Source organism: Schistocerca piceifrons, chromosome 3 (genome assembly GCF_021461385.2).
Source record: "Schistocerca piceifrons isolate TAMUIC-IGC-003096 chromosome 3, iqSchPice1.1, whole genome shotgun sequence".
NCBI lineage: Eukaryota > Metazoa > Arthropoda > Insecta > Orthoptera > Acrididae > Schistocerca > Schistocerca piceifrons.
In genome coordinates this window covers 894,956,779-894,980,926 of record NC_060140.1, presented here as the reverse complement: position 1 = coordinate 894,980,926, position 24,148 = coordinate 894,956,779, and the positions used below count along the sequence as shown (strand labels likewise).

The window sequence follows — 24,148 nt, the reverse complement described above, 5'->3', positions numbered from 1 at the left end:
TTCTCTCTCTTCTCCATAGAAATCGTGGAATTGTGTTTTATCAAAGCCCATCCATTTTACGGAAGCTTTTCGTACGATTTTCTCAACTAGATACGTGGGTGGTACCCGATTCTATATCCTAGGGAAGGTTGATTCCAATTCTGTTTCATTGTGTTGAAGGCATGTTAACTGTCATTCTCTTGTTTGAGCCTTGATTTCAAGAACTATATTCGGCTTCAAATTAAGTTCCCTTTTGTTGTTATTGTTCTATTGTCAAGAAGATTTTATGCTTAATAAATTAATTGTTAAATTGAGCTCAAGCCTCCACAACCTCTAATCTGAACCTCCCCCCATCCACATCCTACGCTATGGTATTAAAAAAGTTGCCTTCCTTTCGTTGTTCAACTACAAGGTCCATTCTGCTCATTAGTACATATGGGAAAAGTCACAAGTAATAATCACGCCTTGCCGGCCGGAGTGGCCGAGCGGTTAAAGGCGCTACAGTCTAGAACCGCACGACCGCTACGGTCGCAGGTTCGAATCCTGCCTCGGGCATGGATGTGTGTGATGTCCTTAGGTTAGTTAGGTTTAAGTAGTTCTAAGTTCTCGGGGACTTATGACCACAGCAGTTGAGTCTCATAGTGCTCAGAGCCATTTGAACCATTTTGAATAATCACGCCACCGCTATTCAACAACTTCACACTGAACTCACCAGTCACTGGTTCGCATTTGTCAACACACATTTCTGACCGGAGCGGAGGAAGTGGGGAGCGGCCCTTCTCCTCAATATTATGCACTTCAACATTCTGGCAACAAGTCTTTAAAAACTTCATACTGTCCAGAACCTTTCCGAAGAGTGCGACTCAAGTGGAATAACTTTTGTATACACCACTCAGCGCAGTCTCCAGTAGTAAACCAGCGGATCCAGTACTATGATAGTGATGATTTTCAACTAACCATTGTGCAGAAGTTAAAATCCAACTCATAGAAGCGCGTTGCCCACTGTAGATCGATATCACCAGAAGCAACGACACGACTTCGAGCGCCACCCAACATTCGAAATGCAAGTATCTTCAGAACAAAGTGATTTTCTGTGCTGCGGAATCCTTGGCAATCAAAGAAGACGTCTTACATAATTCTGGGATAAAAAATATAACAATGAGTTAGTTCACGCTAGCAAACAAAGCAAAAATCCTAAGCCTGAGAGAAGGTTCTTCTTTAGCTTGAGTAAGATGTCTGCGTTCTTCAATGTGCACACAACTGAACTGATTCGCAACTTCATCTAAATTTTTTTCTCACACTCTTCCTCCTCACTTAGCACAATAACGAATAAACGGCAAGAAATTGATGTTAGTATTTATAGCACTGTGTATCCTAGTGAAGACAATATTTGTCACTCCACGAGATTTCTGTCTTGATCTGTAATTGATATATTTAATTCTGAAACGCGTCTTAACCGTGACAGGAATGTAAATGGGCGAGTTTGGTGATCACAATCTTATATCCTGGTGGTACTGCAAGCCACAACTGCTGTAAGATGTATTAGGAGCAGCATTGTCGAATCAACTCCTTTCCCTCCACCCCCCACCCCCTTTTTCACCGCAGAAACATTACAGACAACGCATAGGACGGTGACGTTCAGAATATTTCCTAGATGCTCTGCTGTCTTTAAGATTTCTATCTGGACTAAATGTGGGCTGCAAGTGGGGAAATCCATTGAGATAAGCAACTCTGACAAAGGGCAGATTATTATTTCGCAGAACCTGTGAGCGAAAACGGCGAACCTGGCCGAATGTTCACGTGCTACTGTCGTGAGAATCTACGGAAAGAGGCAGGACAGTGAAACTATCACTAGGCGCTAAATGGCTCTTCGCAGAACGCGGAGTTCGGAGGCTTGCCTGTCTGCTCTGTAAAGTAGGATAGATGGTGATCTACGGATCTCTACCGAAGCAGTAAAATGCTGATCCACGCACAAGTGCTTCCGAGTCCACCGTTCGTCACACATTGCTGAGCACGGAGCTCCGCAGCAGACCACCCCTACGTGTACACATGCTGACCCAACGACATAGTTACAATTTCTGTGGGCACGATCATCGGGATTCGAACGCTGATCAATGGAAACGTGTCGGCTCTTCGGGTAAATCACATTTTTGCTACACTATGTCGATTGTCGTGGGTGAACGGCGGCTCGAAAGTGCAGCGTGCCACGGACGCAGACTGGTCGGAGCAGTATTATGCCACGGGAGAGACACTTCTGCGGTTGCGTGGGGCCTTTGTTAGTAATCGAAGACACGCTGACAGCTGCAAACCACCTCCATTCCATCGTGCTTGATGTCTTCTCCGACAGCGATGTCATCTTTCAGCAGTTTAACTGTCCATGTTTCGGAGCCAGAACCGTGCTACAGCTGACAAGTGCGAGAATTATCGCACAATCAGCTTAACAGCTCATGCATCGAAACTGCTTACAAGAATAATACACAGAAGAATGGAAAAGAAAATTGAGAATGCACTAGCTGACGATCAGTTTGGCTTTAGGAAAAGCAAAGGGACGAGAGAGGCAATTCTGACGTTACGGCTAATAATGGAAGCAAGGCTAAAGAAAAATCAAGACACTTCCATAGGATTTGTCGACCTGGAAAAAGCGTTCGACAATATAAAATGGTACAAGCTGTTCGAGATTCTGAAAAAAGTAGGGGTAAGCTATAGGGAGAGACGGGTCATATACAATATGTACAACAACCAAGAGGGAATAATAAGAGTGGACGATCAAGAACGAAGTGCTCGTATTAAGAAGGGTGTAAGACAAGGCTGTAGCCTTTCGCCCCTACTCTTCAATCTGTACATCGAGGAAGCAATGATGGAAATAAAGGTTCAGGAGTGGAATTAAAATACAAGGTGAAAGGATATCAATGATACGATTCGCTGATGACATTGCTATCCTGAGTGAAAGTGAAGAAGAATTAAATGATCTGCTGAACGGAATGAACAGTCTAATGAGTACACAGTATGGTTTGAGAGTAAATCGGAGAAAGACGAAGGTAATGAGAAGCAGTAGAAATGAGAACAGCGAGAAACTTAACATCCGGATTGATGGTCACGATGTCAATGAAGTTAAGGAATTCTGCTACCTAGGCAGTAAAATAAACAATGACGGACGGAGCAAGGACAGCAAAAGCAGACTCGCTATGGCAAAAAAGGCATTTCTGGCCAAGAGAAGTCTACTAATATCAAATACCGGCCTTAATTTGAGGAAGAAATTTCAGAGGATGTACGTCTGGAGTACGGCATTGTATGGTAGTGAAACATGGACTGTGGGAAAACCGGAACAGAAGAGAATCGAAGCATTTGAGATGTGGTGCTATAGACGAATGTTGAAAATTAGGTGGACTGATAAGGTAAGGAATGAGGAGGTTCTACACAGAATCGGAGAGGAAAGGAATATGTGGAAAACACTGATAAGGAGAAGGGACAGGATGATAGGACATCTGCTAAGACATGAGGGAATGACTTCCATGGTACTAGAGGGAGCTGTGGAGGGCAAAAACTGTAGAGGAAGACAGAGATTGGAATACGTCAAGCAAATAATTGAGGACGTACGTTGCAAGTGCTACTCTGAGATGAAGAGGTTAGCACAGGAAAGGAATTCGTGGCGGGCCGCATCAAACCAGTCGGTAGACTGATGACCAAAAAAAAAAAATTGTGAAGTCACGTCGATGTCTCGGTGACCAAATTCGCGTGATGTAAATCCTATGGAACCCATGTGGGTTGCTATTGGAAGCCATCATCGCGTACGCAGTTCAGCTGCCCGTTACTTACGCGAATTACATGACCTGTGCGTGACATCCAATGCCACATAGCTCCGCAAACCCACTAACAAACTGTAGTATCCCTGATACGCAGAACCAATTACGTATTTCATTCCAAAGACAGACAAACAAGCAGGTGATCGTCCTGTTTTTGCTCATCAATGTAGATGTGTTTTATTCGTGTCGGATAACTTTTACTTTCTCGTATCGTAGTGAGTTTTGCGAGTGCCGAGCTGAGCCCGGTGTGTGCCTGTTGCAGATGCGCTGCTGGGCGCGAAGGCGCGGAAGGGCGGCGGGCTGTCGGCGCCGGCCGTGGCGCAGCCCGGCCCCCTCCACGGCCAGCTGCCGCCGCAGCCGCCGGCCCCGGCGCCGCCCCACCAGCACCAGCAGCAGCAGCAGCCGGCGCCCCCGCAGCAGGGGCCGCCGCTGCCGCTGCCCGCGCCGGCGCCGCCCGGCCGCGCCGACCTGGCCGACCTCATCCACCTGCCGGGGCCGCTCACCGAGGACGCCGTGCTCAAGTGCCTGCACGCGCGCTTCTGCAACGCGCACTACTTCGTGAGTACCACTAAACCCACAATTCTTGTAACACTCCCAACTCAACCGATTCGCCACGAAGGAGTTACGAAAATCGGTCACGAATCTATATTCGTACAATATCGACAAAATGCAAAACTGTTAACTTCGGCGGCCGATGGATGAACGTGTGACGCTGCAGCGCAATTTCGCTGCGCATCCGGCAAGGGCAGTAAACAAGAGACGTGTCGATACCGGTGCATCAATTTTTTGCGAATTTGCGGAGAGCAACTATGCCTCGCAGTCTGGCGCGTGGACAATATTTGCAAATGCCCGCATTTGACAAAGGACATGTTTTTGGGAGCAAAGAAGCCGGTTGGAGTAATTGGCGAATCGCTTGACATTTGTATAGGATCTAAGCCACTATTCGACGTTGTTGGCAGGAATGGGTGGATCGGTCACACCGTAAAGAAGGAAGTGGTTGACCTAACGAGACGACAGAAGGTGAAGACCGAGCACTCTTCACAGAGGTACTCAGAGCCCCGGATTCGTCATTAACGTCGATCCGACGTGCAACTGGTCCTACAGTAACCGTAAGGCCATTAGCAGGCGGCTCACAGCCTATGGCGCCACCTGTGCCGTCTACCATCGACATCTGTACTCCAACAAGCCAAGCCAGTTTGGGCACATTCGGCCTGCAGTATTATTGGCTGGACTAAATCTGTCTTCAGTGAGGAGTCGCGCTTCGATGGCCACGAAGACGCGTCTGGAGACGCCCCAGACAGCAGTCCGATACCGACCCGAACGTCGGCCGCCATACGGCCCAACAATCATTTCGCAGCAAGACCCCTTTGGTCGTCATTTGCCACACCCCTTTGGTCGTCATCTGCCACACTCTTGCAGCACAGCAGTACGTCCACGATATTCTACGTGCCGTTTTGTTGCCCTTCATGGCGAACCATCTTGGGCTTACATTTCGGCAAGATATGTAGAGCCCGCCCGCACACAGCGGAAGTTTCTGTTGCTTCTCTTCGTGCTTGCGAAACCTTCCTCGCCCAGCAAGGTCGCCGGATCTCTCCCCAACTGAAAACGTTTGGAGCATTGCGGGCAGGGACGTCCAGCCAGGTCTCGATTTTCTCGATCAGACGCGCAAATTTAACTGAATTTGCCACGATTTCCCTAAGGAGGACATGGAACAACGCTAACAAAAGCGAGCCCAGTAACTGCTTGTATAAGGGCCAGAGGTGGACTAACACGTTACCGAGTTTCTCAATTCGTGAAGCTTTTGCTCTTAAATAAATCATCCACTTTTTCTGAAATTGTAATCATGTGTTTGTACACGTTCGTCAGATCGACAGCTTCCCGCCCCATTCGATTAATTCCATCGTGGTGCAACTTTATTTTTGTCTTAGAGTGTATTTGACGTTAAACATTTAAGCTAGAAAAAGTTTAGTAAATGTTTGAAATTATGTTTAAAGTTTGTCGGAAGCCGTTAGTGTTCTAATGATGTAACACTGGATGAATATAGTCTGCACAATTTACACTCCATTTTAAGAAAAGCTACTTTTTACGCACCTCAACATTTATGTCGTAGTATCTCCTGAACTGTGTATCCTACAGTGATATAATTTTGCAGTAACGTAAACACGGGCTACTTTGGACCACTTTTGAACAATTTCACGATTTACCCTTCAGACAAATCATTTTTTACTTAAGTTCTGGTAAACATTTTATGCAACTATAACATCTTATATTTTAGATGCTGCACACTTTTTTACCTAAATTTTTTTCTATTTTTCAATTTTTTTAAATTTTGGGCCAATGTTACCCTAAGGGTAGGGTAACTTTGGCCCACGATAGTTTTTCAGTAGAAAAATCGTGATATAAAGACAAGTGACAAAGAAAAACAAACGTTATTTAATGATTATAGTAATATTTTACACCAAGTTAAAAATACACAGGTAATTCAAAGTGTAAAAAAAAGTTATAATAAAGTTAGCTCCTTCAAAAGAGGAATTTTTATGTTTAAATGAAATCAACCTTAAAAAGGCCTCTTTTTACGAGTTTTGGTGGCTGAATAACTTTTACAATTTCACATCACTGGTAAAATAACGTAGTATCCTTTTCTTGGGGCCACTTCCAAAATTTCCTTAGTCGGCGCCATACTGTCCACTGTCGCTCCCTCCTCCGCTACAGAGAGCACCAACCCTGGGAATCGGAGTACGTTCCAATGAACAACAACAAATCTGTCCTTTTCTACAAGTTCATTCATGTCTTCATTGCTTCCTTTTGGGTCTTCAACATTTGCAGTTGGGAAGGTTGTACTGGGCCTTGAATCGTCTAAGTTAATTGGTTTATCTGGTTCATTGACACTAAAAGAGTCTTCATTGCTGTTGGAAAACACCAGGTCGCTGTGACATGAGGACACTAAGCTGAAATTGTCATCACCTCATCTGCTGATGAAAGGCTTGCCGCTCTTTTACCCCTTCTTTTCCTTTTGTCTCCATCTAATTTTTTGGTTTGTTTTTTGTAGTTTCTTCTTTTCCTTTTCAATTTTTTTCTGGTCCATCAAAGCTTCCTTTCCTTTCTTTTTCTTGTCTATTTCATTCTGCTGTTTTTGTTGCTACTAAAGGATTTCAGTTGAAGATATACTTTTTCTTGCAGGGACTTCCAATTTTCAACGTTTTGTTGTTCGCGGCTGAACAACTTCTTGTCTTTTTTTCCTTAAGGTGTTCGATAAATGTTTGTTCTATTAAATCAAGGTTAACAGAAGCATTGTATGATGGCAATCGCTTGACAATATCTTCTTTGCTGATCGGGTGTAATCCAGCCTTTTTAAATTCAACCAAAAGATTATCCCGTACATTCGACTCTATACTAAGGCCTTTTTTAACAATCTTGGGAACTTTGATAGTGTGGATGCAGCTTTGCCACTGTCTGATTGCTTCCACTCTATAAGATCTTGTCTCCATTTCATTCTGAGAGGCCTAAAGTAAGCTAAATCAAGTGGTTGTGTTAAGTGCGAAGAGTTCGGAGGCAGACAGACAAATTGGATATTGTTCTCTTCACAAAGTTGAAGAACATTCACACTTATATGTGAACTGAGATTGTCGCCGATGATTGCTTTTCTGCCTGTTTTTTTTAGAACAGGAAGTAGATGAGTCGAAAACCAATCCTCAAAAGTTGCACCATCAATCCATCCTTGTTTCGTCCTGTTATATCGTGCCCCTTCAGGGCCGTTTTCAGTCCACGTACTCCATAAATGCTCTCCTTTACATATAACATAAGGAGGCGACGAATCACCATCGGCATTACCACAGAACATGACACATACGTTACATTTGGTAGCATTCATTATCCGTTCTGGGTACTTGCAGCCTCTCCTACAAATCAAATTTTTCTTTCCAGGGTCACCTGACATACACGTTTCGTCATAATTATAATTTTTATCTGGCGGTAAATCATTGACCGCCTCTTTCAGATTCTCAATGTACTCTGTTATTATTTTTTCATCGGTATGATCTCGATTTCGTTTGATGTTAGACGAAAACTTGACTGTCAACTGAGGGTGTCTCTTTAAGAATGACTTAACCCAGTCACGCCCCAGAACATTGTTAAAAAACCATTGTACAGTCTTTCCTTGTCTAGTTAGGTAGGATTTTACGACATATCTCAAATCAAGTTCACCTAGGGGAAAACCATATTCACACATTATGTCGATATGACTAGCAAAAGCTAATTCTTCTTCTTGCGAAAATACTTTAGGGTGACTGGGGAATGTGAAAATACATTCTTCAACTTGTTTTTAGTAGTGCTTCAGGGTATTCTGAAATGCTCAGCAGCCTGCCTTTCTGTCATTTCACCAGAACTGATGGTTTCTAAGCCGGCCGAAGTGGCCGTGCGGTTCTAGGCGCTGCAGTCTGGCACCGCGAGACCGCTACGGTCGCAGGTTCGAATCCTGCCTCGGGCATTGATGTGTGTGATGTCCTTAGGTTAGTTAGGTTTAACTAGTTCTAAGTTCTAGGGGACTAATGACCTCAGATGTTGAGTCCCATAGTGCTCAGAGCCATTTGAACCATTTGAACCATTTTGATGGTTTCTAAACGAGTTTGAAGATGTTCGTTGCTGTAGTCAACATATTTTCGGCTCCCAGGAAGACGTGTGTAGTTGTAAGGCATCTTGAACAAGCTGTACCCAAGCTGTTAGGTTTAAGTAGTTCTAAGTCTAGGGGACTGATGACCTCAGAAGTTAAGTCCCATAGTGCTCAGAGCCATTTGAACCATGTTTAAATATTAGTAAAGAAGTAATAAATTAAAACGTCACACCTAATGCAACCGTTTTACGGCATAAACAGCGGAAAGGTAGTACGCGGTAAACTTTTTTTTCCTTTAATCATTTTGTGGAGAGTGTCAGCGAGAAAAATTTCTAAAGGGTGTGAAGTTGTTCCTCGGAAGTCGCTAAGTGCTCTCATTCACAAATTGTGATGGAATAAATTCTGGTCACTCGCGAGCCGCCTGTTACGTTGCTTCGAGAGCCGTACACACAGTTCCTAAGCGTAATATTTGCCCTATTGTGTTAAACTTTTAACACATGATTATACCACTTAATGTAGAGATTATAGCAGTATTTTAAATTTTTAAATTCTGGCAATTATAACACGAAATACTGAAGATCAAAATTTTTGTTTCTCCTTCAAATGGTTCAAATGGCTCTAAGCACTATGGGACTTAACATCTGAGGTCATCAGTCCACTATATTTAGAACTACTTAAACCTAACTAACCTAAGGACATCACACAATCCATGCCAGAGGCAGGATTCGAACCTGTGACCGTAGCAGCAGCTCGGTTCCGGACTGAAGCGCCTAGAACCTCTCGGCCACAACGGCCGACTTTGTTTCTCCTGGAAGCCGTTCGATAACGGTAACAGGTACCTGGTTCCTAGGCAGTCTGATTAGTAACGTAGATCGCCTCTTCTCAGGTGGCTGGCCAAATCATTCGCTCGAATTGTACAGAAAGTTCTTCAAACCAACCACGAACATCTGTGATCGGGTGGCGTGGCGCATTGACGTCCATAAAAATTCGATCGTTGTTCAAGAACACGAAGACTAAGAATGGCTGCAAATGGTCTCCAGGTATCTGAACTTAGCCATTTACAGGCACTGACCGCTCCAGTTGTACCAGAGGACCCACTCCATTCCATATTAACACAGTCCACACCATTATGTAACCACCACCAGTTTGCGCAGTGCCTTGTTGACAACTTGGGTCCGTGGCTTCGTGGGGTTTGCGCCATCTCGAACCTTATCATCAGCTCTTACCAAGTGAAATCTGGACTCGTCTAACCAGACGACGGTTTCCAGTCCTCTAGGGTCCAACAGATACGGTAACGAGCGCAGGAGAGCCGCTGCAGGTGATGCCGTGCAGTTGGCAAAGGCACTCGCGTCGGGCGTCTGCTGCCACTGCCCGCTAACGCCGAGTTTCGCCACACTGTCCTAACGGAGATGTTCGTCGTTAGTCCCACATTGACTTCTGCCGTTATTTTACGCTTGTCTGGTAGCATTGACAACTTTACGCAAACGTCTTTGCCCTCGGTCGTTAAGTGAAGGGCGTCGGCCAGTGCTTTGTCCGTGGTGGGAGGTGATGCCTCAAATTTGGTATTCTCGGCACACTCGTGACACTGTGGATCACGAAATACTGATTTCCCTAACGATTTTCGAAATGGAATGTCCCATGCGTCCAGCTCCAACCACCATTCCGCGTTCAAAATCTGTTAATAACCGTCGTGCGGCCATAATCATTTCGGACATCGTTCACATGAACCACGTGGCTACAAATGACGACTCTGCCACTGCACTGGCCTTTCGTACCTTCTGTATGCGATACTACCGCCAATGGTGTATGTACATATCGTTAACATGACTCTTGTCACTTCCGTGTATACATTGTCCAGTCACATTAATGTGACAACTTGGCAAAAGCCTGAATATCCATCTTTTCCAGCGTGGAACGCAGCGAGACTTGCAGGAAGAGAGTCAGTGAGGTTTTGAAAGCTACCGACGTGGGTGTGGAGCCATGTGGACTTCAGTGTTGTGGCTAGCTGCGCTAGGTTTCTCGGTTCGAGATGGTCCGAAAGATTCTCGATTGGATTGAAATCTGGGGAGTTTGGTGGCTAAGGGAATACGATAAACCCATCCTGGTGCGGTTCGAGCGACATCCGTACATTGCGAGCTGTGTAACACGTCGTATTGTCCTGCTGGTAGGTGCCATCGTGCCGAGGAAATGTAGGTGTGGACATGATCCCCAAGGATAGACGTATACATGTGGAGACCTACTGTGCCTCCCAGAATGAAGAGATCATCCAGGGAATATCACGAAATCATTCCCCAGACCTAAGGCTCCTAACCCTGGCCTGGACCATTTGATTTCAGACGTTTCACGCCGTAAACGTCAACGGACATCTGTCCGATAGAGCAGAAAACGTTATTCATCTGAAAAGGCACATGTCGCCACAAACGTCCAGTTTCGGCACTGGCGTGCAATTTCCGGCCGTATCTAAGCCGTTCATTTTTGGAACACAACCTACGATCAGCTTAGAGACAGATGTGATGACACTTTCTGCGGGACCTGACCATCATGCTCAAGCATGTACAGTGCATGCTGTTACTGATTTGTTTGACTGATGGGACTGCTAAGTGCTATACCACCTACTGCACTCCCCTGACTTAAGCCCTCGTACTGTATTGTATTGTATTGCATGTTAACCGGGGACCTAGAAACGACGGAGAGGCTCCGTCGCAGCCGCAGTGGTCCGCAACCCCACGACGACTACCGCAGTCCACTTCACCCCTCTGCCGACCCACACCGAACCACTCTTTCAGGGTTGTTGTGCAGTATGGCCCCCGGTGGACCCCCTACCCCGGGAACGTCTCTCACCACACGAGTGTAACCCCTATGTTTACGTGGTAGAGTAATCGTGGTGTACACGTACGTGGAGAATTTGTTTGCGCAGCAATCGCCAACATAGTGTAGCTGGGGCGGAATAAGGGGAACCAGCCCACAATCGCCGAAGCAGATGGAAAACCGCCTAAAAACCATCCACAGACTTGTCGGTTCACCGGACCTCGACACAAGTCCGCCGGGCGGATTCGTGCAGAGGACCAGGTGCTCCTTCCCAATACGGAAAGCCGTTCGTTAGACCGCACGGCTAACCGGGCGGGCTAAGCCCTCGTAAGTTCAACTCGATTTCTAGACTTAAGGAAACACTGGACGGCAATCGCTTCAGAACTGCTAAAATTTCGTCGGGCAATAGACCGCGCCGCTCGAACTGTCAACACAACTGGCACTGCCAACAGTATCCTACGTCTTCCACATCACTTGCAACGGATTATACACAATGTTGGTGACTACTTTGAATGTCAGTAAAACTTTGAAACACGTATCTATTTTGTACGAGCTATAAATAAATAGTTGCCACTATCAAAAGTTCCAACCTTCGTATATTTACTGCGGTTGCCCTGAAACGTCAATCATTTGGATATGCAAGCATTTGGTACACTACATTCCGATTTCACGTCTGTTGCATGCTTCCCTTAATACTGTTGCAATTTTAATGCCTAGCAGTGTAATTCTTAATTGTCGACAAAGAAAACATTTTATCCATGCATCCTGATCCACTGTATACAAGGTGAATCAGAACTTCTGAGGCTGTCCAGGCATATTTCCTGAGTATTTTGGTCCCTTGTGGCTAGCTACAGAATGCTAATATAATTGTCGTATCGGGTACTGTGGGAGTCCGCACCGACAAATAACGAAGGAGAGAAGTTGCGATGGTCAGTGGCAGGCATTCAAAATGATATGTACGTAATACTTGCAGATTAACAGAATACTTTATTTCTAAAAACAAAATAAACATAACTAAATTTGCTTCCTGTGCCTTCTACATGCAAGTACTTTTCACTTTTACTACTCGCAGAACGCAAGCTAAGTATCAGCTTCCTATTACTCAATACTGATGCCCTCAAAGTCTGCGATCGAACTGGGACGACCAGTGATGGGCGTTGAGATGGGGTGCTGAACTGTATTCCTGGAAGCGTGGCACTCTCCGCTCTTTGCTTTGGTGCGTGGGTCTGCGCCTTCTTGATACCATTTCGTGGCGCTGCGCTGGTTGATGCGCAGTCGATGCTTTAGGACTGCACATTCCTCCCCCTCAAAGCGCCCCACCGTTGTCATGTAGGGAGCCATCTCACGACAAGGAGGGTGCGGAAGGAGGAAGCTGGTTGGCGTGAGGAGCCAGGAGCCGCTACTGGGACCGACGCTGAGCCCCTGGCTGCGCCCCGACATCTGTCCTGTGTTTCCATGGGAACGTCAGGTGGAAAACCGTCGGAAAGGTGTTCCCCCTCTCCCTGAGCCGGTCCAATGAAAAACTGACAGAGCGGTGAAGAAGACGGCGACGCCGCCGGAACGAGCGCTGGGAAGTTGAGCTGCTGCCGCAGCGTAGGCGACGGGTCCAGATTTACCGGTTCCGCATATGGTGCTGAAAAGGAACCCGGGGGCGCCCGCCCTAGCTGCAAGACCCCGGTTGAATGCGAATCTGGAGGCAGAAAACCTACGGAAGAATCTCGCAGTCGACAAGCACGAATCTGGTTCTGATGGTGGCGCAGCAATCGAGCGAGACCTTAAATTAAATACAGGCAAGCGCCCAAATTTCGAAGAATCGTTCCTCCTACCCAGCGCCTGGAGCGACCAAAAGCTCTGAGAAGAATAGAAGCATTAGGCCCAACGCGGAGTGCGGGATGCGCCGGGCGTGCAGCAGGAACTGGAGCAGCTTGCGGTGGGCATCGCAAGGCTGGGAGCGGTACGTCATGAGGAGCAGCAGCAGACTTTTCTCCGAATATGCTTGTATATGTTTTTAGTAGTGTGAATGATGCGTGAATGTGGTCTAAAGTAAATATGTAGATCACTGTTATACTCACAAATGCTGTACGAATTAGCGTGAGAAATTTTTAAGGCAGCGTGAATGCAGACGACGGGGAATTTTGTATCATATTTTGTTAAGTATGTTTATGGTAAAAAGAAAGCTAATTTGAGTGCAAATGAAAATAGTTAATGACGTAAAGTATAAATAATATATTAGAATGTTAAAATATTTATTTCGGGAAAAAGTTGTGTTATTTGTTCATTGGTCAGTCCTGAAAAGCGCGGACTAACGCGAGAGAATAAAATTTTTCTATTGGCCTTAAAGAAAACTGACAAGTTAGGACGGAGTATTCTTCGCAATAGCGTGGCGAGCGTTTTCATTTAAGAACAATTCCTGTCTAGTGGCTGTTCTGATGTCGGGAAATACGTTACCATGAACTTGCTAACGTGAACGAAAGGGTTTGTGCATGGCTGTGTAAGGATTAGCACGGGCTTGACAGTGAACTTGTAATTCTAAACTTCAGAATATACTGAAGTTTTGAAATTACAGTGAAATGAATACCCCTAGCTGCATACAGGCGTTGATATAAGTCAACGGTGACAGTTGAAAATGTGTGCCCCGACCGGGACTCGAACCCAGGATCTCCTGCTTACATGGCAGACGTTCTATCCATCTAAGCCACCGAGGACACAGAGGATAGTGCGAATGCAGGCACTTGTCTCTGGCACGCCTCCCGTGAGACCCACTTAATGTCCCGCACTATAATCATAGTGACCCTGCCCATTATACTCATTACTACCATCTTCATATACATATACGCGCACAGAATGTGTTGTACCACCCACTGTTTGATTTGTCTACTTATGTATTTATCTGATATTGATACGAAATCGACGCTGAAGCGTCGCAACTGATTCACATTTAGGGAATTCAAGGACACAAAACGCAAGTATCGGTCCATTGTACGCCATGTTCTGACACGCCTACCCCCTAGTGGTGGACTCAGCAACTACGCCACAACGAATCGAACTTTGGAAAGATGTTCTATCGATGGATATATGTCATTTTATGTTCGATTCCCGGCGGGGTCAGGGATTTTCTCTGCCTCGTGATGACTGGGTGTTGGGTGATGTCCTTAGGTTAGTTAGGTTTAACTAGTTCTAAGTTCTAGGGGACTGATGACCATAGATGTTAAGTGCCATAGTGCTCAGAGCCATTTGAACCATTTTGAACCATTTTTATGTATATCATGTAGTTTTCGCGCAGTCGTCTCCTGGACCACCGGAGTTACTTATTCATAATCCGGTATAGTTTATTTACTTTAATTATGTTTCAGCGAGTCTGTCTCTTCCGTTCTTAGATGCTGTCCTAATATGAGGCTTCTGACTACAAACTGTGTACAGTACACTGAACCTCAATCATCCCCAACACATCTTCCACCCACAATGACTAACAATACTTGTGCTGTGTTATCTCTTGGCAGGGAATTCTTGCAATACTGTTTCCACACTGCCACAAGTACTTTCGAATCATAACGTTTGGCATGTATAGTGAAACTGCTGGCTGAAAACAAAAGCGAGCACCGCTGGCCCACTGGGGTGCCGGAAACTACGCAAGACGCCTGCAAGTGGCTTGCTGAGAGTGAAGATTATGTCTCAAGGCGCTGCTGTTTACACGGTCAGATTCAAAGGAAACGTAAAATCTCTGCTCCGATTAAAGTCAAAATCGGGTAATTACTCCCCAAGTATTTGCAGATTCGGAAACGACGTGTTTCAACTTGTAAAATTGTTTCAAATCAGGCCACACTTTGACCTGTAGACAACATAATATTAATCAAACATAATTCCTGCACCATGTTGCTATCTCGTTGCACTCCTGATATGACAAACGGACACAAATTTGCGAACAGTCTCCCACTTAACTTCCCATTCGTTTTCTGCAAAGGACGTAGACCCTAGATAGAAAATATGTGGGATACTTATTAAAAAGTACAGGAGTCATTCATACAGAAAAATAACTATTTTCCACAGAAGCAGTATATTCCACTTGTGGTCTGACCTTACAAATTTCCGATTCCGGAACAACTGCCTAAAATTGTTTTATTTAACCCCTCAGCCATTTAGCACACATTGGTTTTTGTGCCTGTAGCAGGCAGTCCCAATGATGCTCACCATTCTTCCACAAACTGCATTTCTGTTTTGGGTATATCTTCTTGCAGGACCACTCGTTACTCCTCCTTGCTTCGAAACGAGAGGAATTTCTACTGATGTTATGGAAAACCAACTGATATTTACGCCAGCTCAGAAACATTTACAAGAGTATTATACGAGCGTGGAAAACTTTCCTAAAAAATATGATCCATCAACTCTAACGATATTACGATGAAAGCGGTATCTCTTGCTGCAGTCGGGAAATTTTTATTTTTTTAGTACCAACTATTAATGTAGACACTTCACCTAGTTTTTACCGAGTCAGGTGGCGCAGTGGCAAAACAGTGGACTCGTATTCGGGAGGACAGTGGTTCAAATACCCGTCTGGCCGTCCAGATTGCGAGATTCAATAAATTTTGTAAATATATTAAGATGAGCACCGGGATGGTCCCATTGAAAGGTAACGGCCGATTTCTTCCTTACCCTTCCCCAGTCCGAGTACGTGCTCCATGTCTAATGACCTAGTCTCGACGCGCTGTTAAACTCTAATTTTCCTTCTTTCGCCTTTTTCCTAGTAAGGATCCATGCTATAAAACTAAACTCATGCTACATCTCTTAACAATGGAGTAGTTGTTGGTATTACATTACAGAATTTAGTATCTGTATCATTGCACTGTATATTCATAACATAGAACGCCGAAGGTGAGTAACTTCCTAATCACAGGGATGTCGTCGATCTATTACTAACGACATCACTACGAAGAACAACAGAATAGAAACAAAACCGATATACTGATAAAACATTTAATGAACAAAAAAACTAAAATACATTAAAGCTTTGTGTGCTGTATATTCCCCTATGTAAATAATGGGTGGGAGGTTAAGAGGCGCCTATCAGCAATCGCAATTCCTCGACTTCCCTTTTCTTATTCCCCAATAGAATACAGAGTGGCCATATCTGTTATAGTACTTCCTTCATCTTCCGGTGACTAATTTTACAGGTGGCATTTCAACGAACTACCAAGACCATAGCTGGTCAGCCAAACCGTATATGGCAGTTCGCCTGTATACGTCTTTGTCAGTATTTAACGCTATTTAACAAACGGTATCATTTCCCATGCGTTGTTCGTCAAACAGCAGGCGACCCTAAACAAGTTTTCGTGCGGCCCGCGGTTCTCAGCCGTATTTTATAAAAAGTGCTCCAGCAACTAACAGTTGAATCAAAAACGTCACATAACGTTTAGAGCTTCTTAAGAGTGTAGTTTTCCTGCTCAGCAACAAACAAAATTTCTTACAGAGACAGTAGTATCTTAAGATATGTTTAATTTTGCTTGGCGTTGGTAAATTCTGCCGTGAGCTTAGTAAAGTTGGTCGCTTATCTCGGGAACAGAGGACTGGTAACGCGGCCACTGCGAGGTTAGAGGATGTGAGAGGGAGAATATTTTACTGTTTGTCGTCCGGTACTGATAATTCATAGGCGCGTGCGATTCGTACTGATCAGCGGGTGTGGTATAAATTTTGTCACGAATGTGACACAGATTCATGAATGCGCGTTACTGAGTTATCTTCAAATGCGGAACGCATTTGTGGCAAAAGAATATGAAATTAAATTAAGGCTGGTGTAATACAATGCAGTGAGTTGAAGAAAAATGATGTTCAAAACATAGTCAACATTTTGACCGTGTCTCATATCGCATAATGACTTAGTTATATACAGTGTCACAACTTTGGGGCGTTGAGGATGGGAGCAGTCTGAAACAGCGAACAATCGGCACGAAACCGACTTCTAACAATTATTACTTGGGGCCAGCTGTCAATTCATCGCGACCTCACTATAGCTAGCCTCCTGGGGGCTCTAGAAGAACCCCCTACTCGTACTAAACCTCCAGAAATATCTCAGTTTAGCCAGTGAGTCTGTACATGGTGGTATAATGGGCGTACAGTGTAACTGGCCTCGCTTTTCCACCAGAGTTTTGCGATGATTAAGCCAGTCCGTCCTTAACTGACTTAGACCCGCCGCGTAGGAATTCTTCCTACCTGTTATATGGAGATGGCCTCGTAGTTTTATGTCCCGTTGCAGAGCCGTAGCAGCGCCGACGGATTCTGACAGTGCAGCAGTACTGACGAAGTTTTACGTAATGAAGCGGGAAGAGGTTGTTTTGTGCAAATCATTTTTACCCGGGATACGCTTATGGTGCGTTGATTTAAGAAAATATACTTGTTCGCAATGGTCATAAGTTATCTATTAACGGCACAAGAGCATGGACTACCGCATGACTATATAGAAAGCCTTCCTATCAACGACTGCCGACTACAGCGCAGAGTCTGTACCTCGAACATACAATCGGTATAGTTCGTATAAGATCAAATAACTTCGGTTAGGCCAAAGTTATTCATTTACTTATTAGTATCAACGTTTCCTGGCATTGTAAAATTACTAAAAGATACAGGATGCGGCGTGGGAACTTCCATATTTAAAAAAATAAAAATAAAAAATCAGAAAGTATGAGAGACCAATTTAATTCTTTTTTCTTTACAAAGAGTAATATCCTAAATTTTGTTCCATTAAGTTTTGAAAACGATATCTTGAAGGTGGCCTCCGTTCTGCTCAATGCATTTGGAGAGTCGAAATCTGAAGTTTCGGTCCACTTTCTCCAACATGTCTCTGTCGATGTTGGCAATAGCAACACAAATATTGTTCCGTAGCTCAGCCAGGGTCTGCGGACGATTGGTAAACACCAAGGACTTGAGGTAGACCCAAAGAAAAAGTGGCATGGCGCTAAATCTGGCGAGCGTGCTGGCCACTGGAGGTCGCCCCTCAAAGAGATGAGACGGTCGGGGAAGTGTTCGCGCAACTTGGATGACGATGTTCGCGCCGTGTGAGCTGTGGCATCACCCACATCCACTCCTTCAAGTTATGGAAGAAAAAACTGTTCAGTCATCAGGACATAACGCTCAGAAGTGACCGTCACTGTCTTATCGTTCTCTTCGAAAAACCATGGGCCAACAATGCCACCTGCCAACATTAGATAGTGCACACCAAACAACCACACGTTCTGTTTGCAGGCACTGCTCATGAAGTTCTCGGGGGTTCGTGCTACGCAACCAGACAAATGCAAATCGGCCTCATCGCTGAAGAACACTAAGGCGTCATGAGGGAACTCATCGATCAAGGCTTCACATGCATTTTTTCGTGAAACAAAATCACGTGGATGAAGTGTGTGCAGTTTATGCGAATGAAATTTCAACTCTTCATGAACAATTCGTCTCACTGTGCTTTCAGAAATTGCAAGGGTAGCTGCATACTTGCGTGCAGATCGCTTGGGGAAATTCAAAATCGACATCCTGACTCTCTCGATATTTTCAAGCTATCTGGTGGTTCTTGAAGGCCCTAGCTTCTTTTTCTACACACTTCCAGTATCCATAACGGTGTCCACACACAGAAGTATTGGTTTCCCATCAGGAACACGACTGCAGGCGCGATGTTGAACTGTTTCCTGAATGCACGCTGAGTTCTGATGACCGAACGTCCATTGGAAAAGTAGGTTGCAACGGCGAACGTACACTCCTCTCTTGCCCACTGCATGATCGTTACTAAACTAACCTTAAAAAACGTTAAGTCTCGCACTTTTGATTACACTGAAACCCACGCAAAATGAGTAAGAGCCGCTGTGTGCCGCGCGTTTCGAATAAGGAAGTTCCCGCGCCGCACCCTGTAGTATCTATGACCCGTAGACTCCACCTAATGTCTGAGGGCCAAAAGGCAACTCTTGTTAGCAAATATTTATTAATAACAATTATTTGATTCGCGTCAGAATAAACATACTTTCCCTACATATCTTTATGCTGACGTCACGAGCGATTTCTGCATCAACATCTAATTTCACTGGCCCTTAAATCGAAAGACGACAAAAGCCTCTGCTAGCCAGCGTGGGAACCTACCGCTCGCTCTTTACTCCATACATACTGCAGCGCTGATACATTCACATCACTGATGTGATATAGCAAAACTGGGAATTGGGTAAAATGCGCTCTTGTCTGCAAATAATGGGTACCTTACAGCTTGTAAAATACTAATTTATGTAAATATATTAGCAAGTCAGTATTGCCTCTTGAGCAAAATAGTTTGACGACCACTGCTGTAGACCCAGTGTATCAAGCAGGCGCGGCTCGTAATTAAAGGCTCTGAGGCGGAGCCGCCCCAAAATATATGTTAAAGTAAATTTCGCAAGAACGTATTACATAATTTAAATTATCAGGACGAATTTCGCATATTTCCCGTTCCGATTAAAATAACGACGGTCAACATTTTTGGAACTGTTTGTATCGATAGATGTTTTCCGAATGGTTAGTAGTGTTTAGGCTGCGCCTTGAAACGTCCGTAAGCTGCATGTAGTAGCGGTTTGGGGGCGTGGCTTCTACAAAGTACTGCTCTTTATGGGCGACCCGAAGGCTCAGGGCTTGCAGCCTAAGGGTGTCGTACCAACCACCACATATTTTTCAGGTTCCACTATCTATGTAATAAAGGAATGTAGAGTGGCCGAAACTTCGCTATCCAATCTCTGTCTCTGCATATCTCTACTACGCTTCGATGCGTCATTAATCGACATTTAGTATTATTGTTTTGATAATGTTTTACATAGTTGTTTTGTTTCTGCTATTGGCTATTTTATCCACATTTAGAATAAGTTTGCAAATATCCCGCCAGAGTGCACTACACTACAGTAACGTACCAGTACTGCCATCTAGCGAGAGTTTCATAAGTGGTTAGAGGACAAAACGCGCGAAATTTGTCCCGTTACTTTACCTTCCTTGCTTGCTGATGCTGACTGCTTTTGTTGATACCGTGTGATATTAGCAAGTTTCTTTTTCGGAGTATATTTTGCAGGATTTTAGTGAGTTTTACTTGCTGGTGAATACCTGCAAGATACCGCGAGTGTGAAACAAGCGCAATATGAATTCAGTGTGCAAATTAATAGGTAAAAACTTGGAACACGGCCATAGGATGAAAGTGAAAGAACTTGGTGCTTCCAGACCCGCATTAAAGATCTCTCCGAAACGCGTCTTTTCATATGATTTGCTGCAAAGTGTCAGAAAATGCAATAATGACGTATAAAAACACTAACCAAAGATTTTAACACGAAGTTAGCTTCTAATGATATTTAATACCTGATTATAGAAGATACAGTACGTAAAATTATGGGTAGAGCGTGATCTGCCCACCCCCTCCCCCTGAATTCTTAGTTGTTTACGTCAGACTAATCTGTAGCGTAACCCGAGGTCTATGTTGGCTCTGATCAATAAATGCCACAGCCTTCCCCCGTACAGAAACCACGAGCCGCGCCTGGTATCAAGTATACCTACAGTTCCACGGCCATAAGGCACAGACAGCTCGTGACTGAATGTAATTGGTGAAGAGTAGTAGTTTACGAAAATCAGTCCTCAGTGTTAGTATCGGAGAAAACCAGATGATATCAGAACAAGAGCCGCAGGGCTAGTGCGATATAACACATCAGAACTGTGGTGTCCCTCGCCAGTACCACTGCTGGGTAGTACACCTTCCATCACGGTAGCGTGTCATCGTAGTCTACAGCGGCAGGCACTTAGGCGGTTGTCCACAGAAGTTGCTAGCGACGGCTGCACTATTTCGCCACGCCTCGTCACCTGCATCAATCGAGCAAGCCGATGACATCACCCCGCTTGGGTAACCAACGAGCAGGGCGCACATTATCGCCGCAGCGTCACCTAATCACGCAAATTCGGGGTACACCTCGCGATCCAGTGAGTCAGCAGCAGAGTTCATTACTGAGCGGGGCCAAGAGTTCGTCTAGTATACGTCTCAGCAGGAGCCAGAGTTGTTCATCGGCAGCACCAGAGTTAATCTAGAGTGCAGTCCGGAGTTCGCACTTAGCAGCTGTCGGTAAAGAAAGCAGCTGCAAGGTTCTGCTCTTTCAATTGCAATCATGACTTTAATAAAAATGGCAAAGGTAATGTTAATCAGAACACTGGGAGGAGTTGTGGTCAAATAACAATAGATTTATTCATTCTTAACATCACAAGACAAAAAATGGCTAATGGCACACCAACTTTTTTGGTTGGACAAACGCTTTCAATGATATGCGATCTATGGTGAACAAAGTGATCAGATGGGGACCAACACACGACACTAGCCAGACTAATCGCTTTACCTCACTTCATACATGTGAATCCGTGGTATGGCCCTAAAACTACTCCACTATCAAGCATCTATAGAACATTAAGCGGCATGGCACTGTATCAGAAGTGAGAGTGCCCTGCAATCTCTTACAGCCACTAGGCTGGACTCAATCGCCTATTGTGAACAGCCCACGAGGTTAGGAAACGCCGCAGCCCTTTGTGCAGCTACGCTGGTAACGGACGGGTGTTTACTTTTGGAAATGACTGTTTCGTTTGGGACTTAGTTGTCAGCCTCGTCAGATTCATGTTTCTGACTAACCTAACCTGCACAAGTGCGTTGCAATAGTGTCCAGTTACATTGTACATATAATTAATTTGTGTAGCAGCGTTCCAGAACTCGATCACGACAGACTTGTCCGCCCACATACAGTGGCGAAATAGCCGGCCGGCGTGGCCGAGCGGTTCTAGGCGCTACAGTCTGGACCCGCGCGACCGCTACGGTCGCAGGTTCGAATCCCGCCTCGGGCATGGATGTGTGTGATGTCCTTAGGTTAGTTAGGTTTAAGTAGTTCTAAGTTCTAGGGGACTGATGACCTCAGATGTTAAGTCCCATAGTGCTCAGAGCCATTTGAACCATTTTTTAGTGGCGAAATAGATTAGATATCAAACCGTATACATCAAGAACTCTGACCTCATCTCGCACAACTGCTTTCCCATATCATAGTACAGTCTAAGTTGCAGCAGAATTGAGCTACAGAACTCTGTTAACACAGCAATGCCGGCTGTTGTGGCCGAGCGGTTCTAGGCGCTTCAGTCTGGAACCGCGCCACCGCTGCGGTCGCAGGTTCGAATCCTACCTCGGGCATGGATGTGTGTGATGTCCTTAGGTTAGTTAGGTTTAAGTAGTTCTAAGTTCTACGGGACTGATGACCTCAGATGTTGTTAAGTCCCACAGTGCTCAGAGCCATTTGAACCATTTTTAACACAGCAATACGACGGAACAAATGGCGCAGAAGCTATTCAGCATAGACCACGGATGACTTGAAGAGGGTAATATGACAATCCTTCATTTTGTTTACAACGACAGCGTCCAATGAAATATATACTTGTGATTGAATATTGTCTACCGCTGCACTAGGAGTGATGGTCTTCATGGTCCGTTCGTTCTATTGTTCCGTACTGACAGAGAATTCCATGCAAGTGCTATTTGGCTATTCTGTGCGAGAAAGTGCATCACAGAGTACATTTGTCCTTGCGTAACAGCGAAGCCTTTTCTCCATAAATCAATGGCCCAATTAACGCGTCTCACTTTCTTTGAGCATGATGACAATTAGCACGTGGCTGACGTAATATGACGGCGCTTGCGAGAAATGAGAATGTGCGGCTGACTTAGTATTTCGTCACCTCAGTTACGAAAATTTTCTGCAGTTTCGAACGTACTTTTATGGCTCTCAGGATCATCTGTGAGGTCTGCATGCTTCGTATATGACTGCAGCGGTATCACTTGAACAATTCATCGTTTTGGAAACCCTTGTTATTGTCTCTCGCTTCGTAGGAATTAGGTTTCATTCTACTTGTCTCTGTTTCGTGCTTTTGCGTTGATTTTGTGTTCAAAATGTGCAGTGATGGGAAGCGTTTGGAGAAAATGATTTGCAAAGCTGTTGGCCAAGTCTACAGACGATGAAGGCGAAGTATTCGATGACGATTCAGATTACACGTCCTCTGAAAATTGTACCAATTCTATATTTTCCTAAGATAAGTAGCTGCATACTTTATCGTTGTATTTCCACAGTTAGTGCTGTTACGAAGGGTTCTGCTCCAGGTACATCGGAAATGAATGTGAGCGTAAGAGTGCTGTGAATGTAATGTTGGACTGTTTATCTTTCCATGTTTCAATTTGCATCACACTATACTACGCAAAATTTTGTTTTAATCTTGTTTTGTGTGTATGTGTGTTCTTTTTAGATGTAAATACGCTGTAAAAGAAATATAAACAGAAATAACACGCGTCTGCTTACATATTTGAATACTAGAATTCCTTTTTTTTTTCTGTGATGATTACTGTTAAATTGAAGTTTCATCTGCGGTATTCATGATTTAACATCATCAATACCAAAATATGCGTATTTAAGATCGAAAGTCTGATAAACCTAAAAAGTTTTTAAATTCCAACTACATATATGTGTGCACGATATATAACTTAAAAAAATTTTTAGTCAGTCCACAGGCAATGGCACCTACCTACGAGACCAGCACATCAAGTGGTAACGAAAATTTTGATGACGTTTACCTGAAGTGGCACAAGTTTCCTATGTACAGTTCACAAGCCGTGGTCGTTCTTCCTAGGACGAATAACTGAGCAACGTGGATCAGTCCCTAAACGGTTGGACCTGCATATGGGAGGACTTGACTTCAAATACGCATCTGACCTTACTGATTGTACATTTTCACCATGTTCCCTCAGACAGTTCAAGGCGAATGCTGAGATGTTTCCTTCGAAAGGGCACGTCCAGTTTTCTTTTCCATCCTGGTCCTACCCGAAATTGTGCTCTGTCTTCCTTCTTTGACGAATCGCAGCTGAACACGCCGAAGACGATCTAACACCGTATTAATCAAGCTCGCCCAT

General features: G+C 44.6%; 1 protein-coding gene across 1 annotated transcript in view; it reads left to right on the top strand.

Annotated features, from left to right (window-relative positions):
• The first annotated feature begins 4,239 nt into the window (after window positions 1–4,239).
• LOC124788105 (myosin-I heavy chain) overlaps window positions 4,240–24,148 on the top strand; it is a 193,617-nt gene continuing 173,708 nt past the window's right edge. Inside the window, exon 1 of the mRNA XM_047255223.1 lies at window positions 4,240–4,340. The gene's annotated coding sequence lies outside the window, so the exon portion shown is untranslated. The remainder of the gene's footprint in view (window positions 4,341–24,148) is intronic.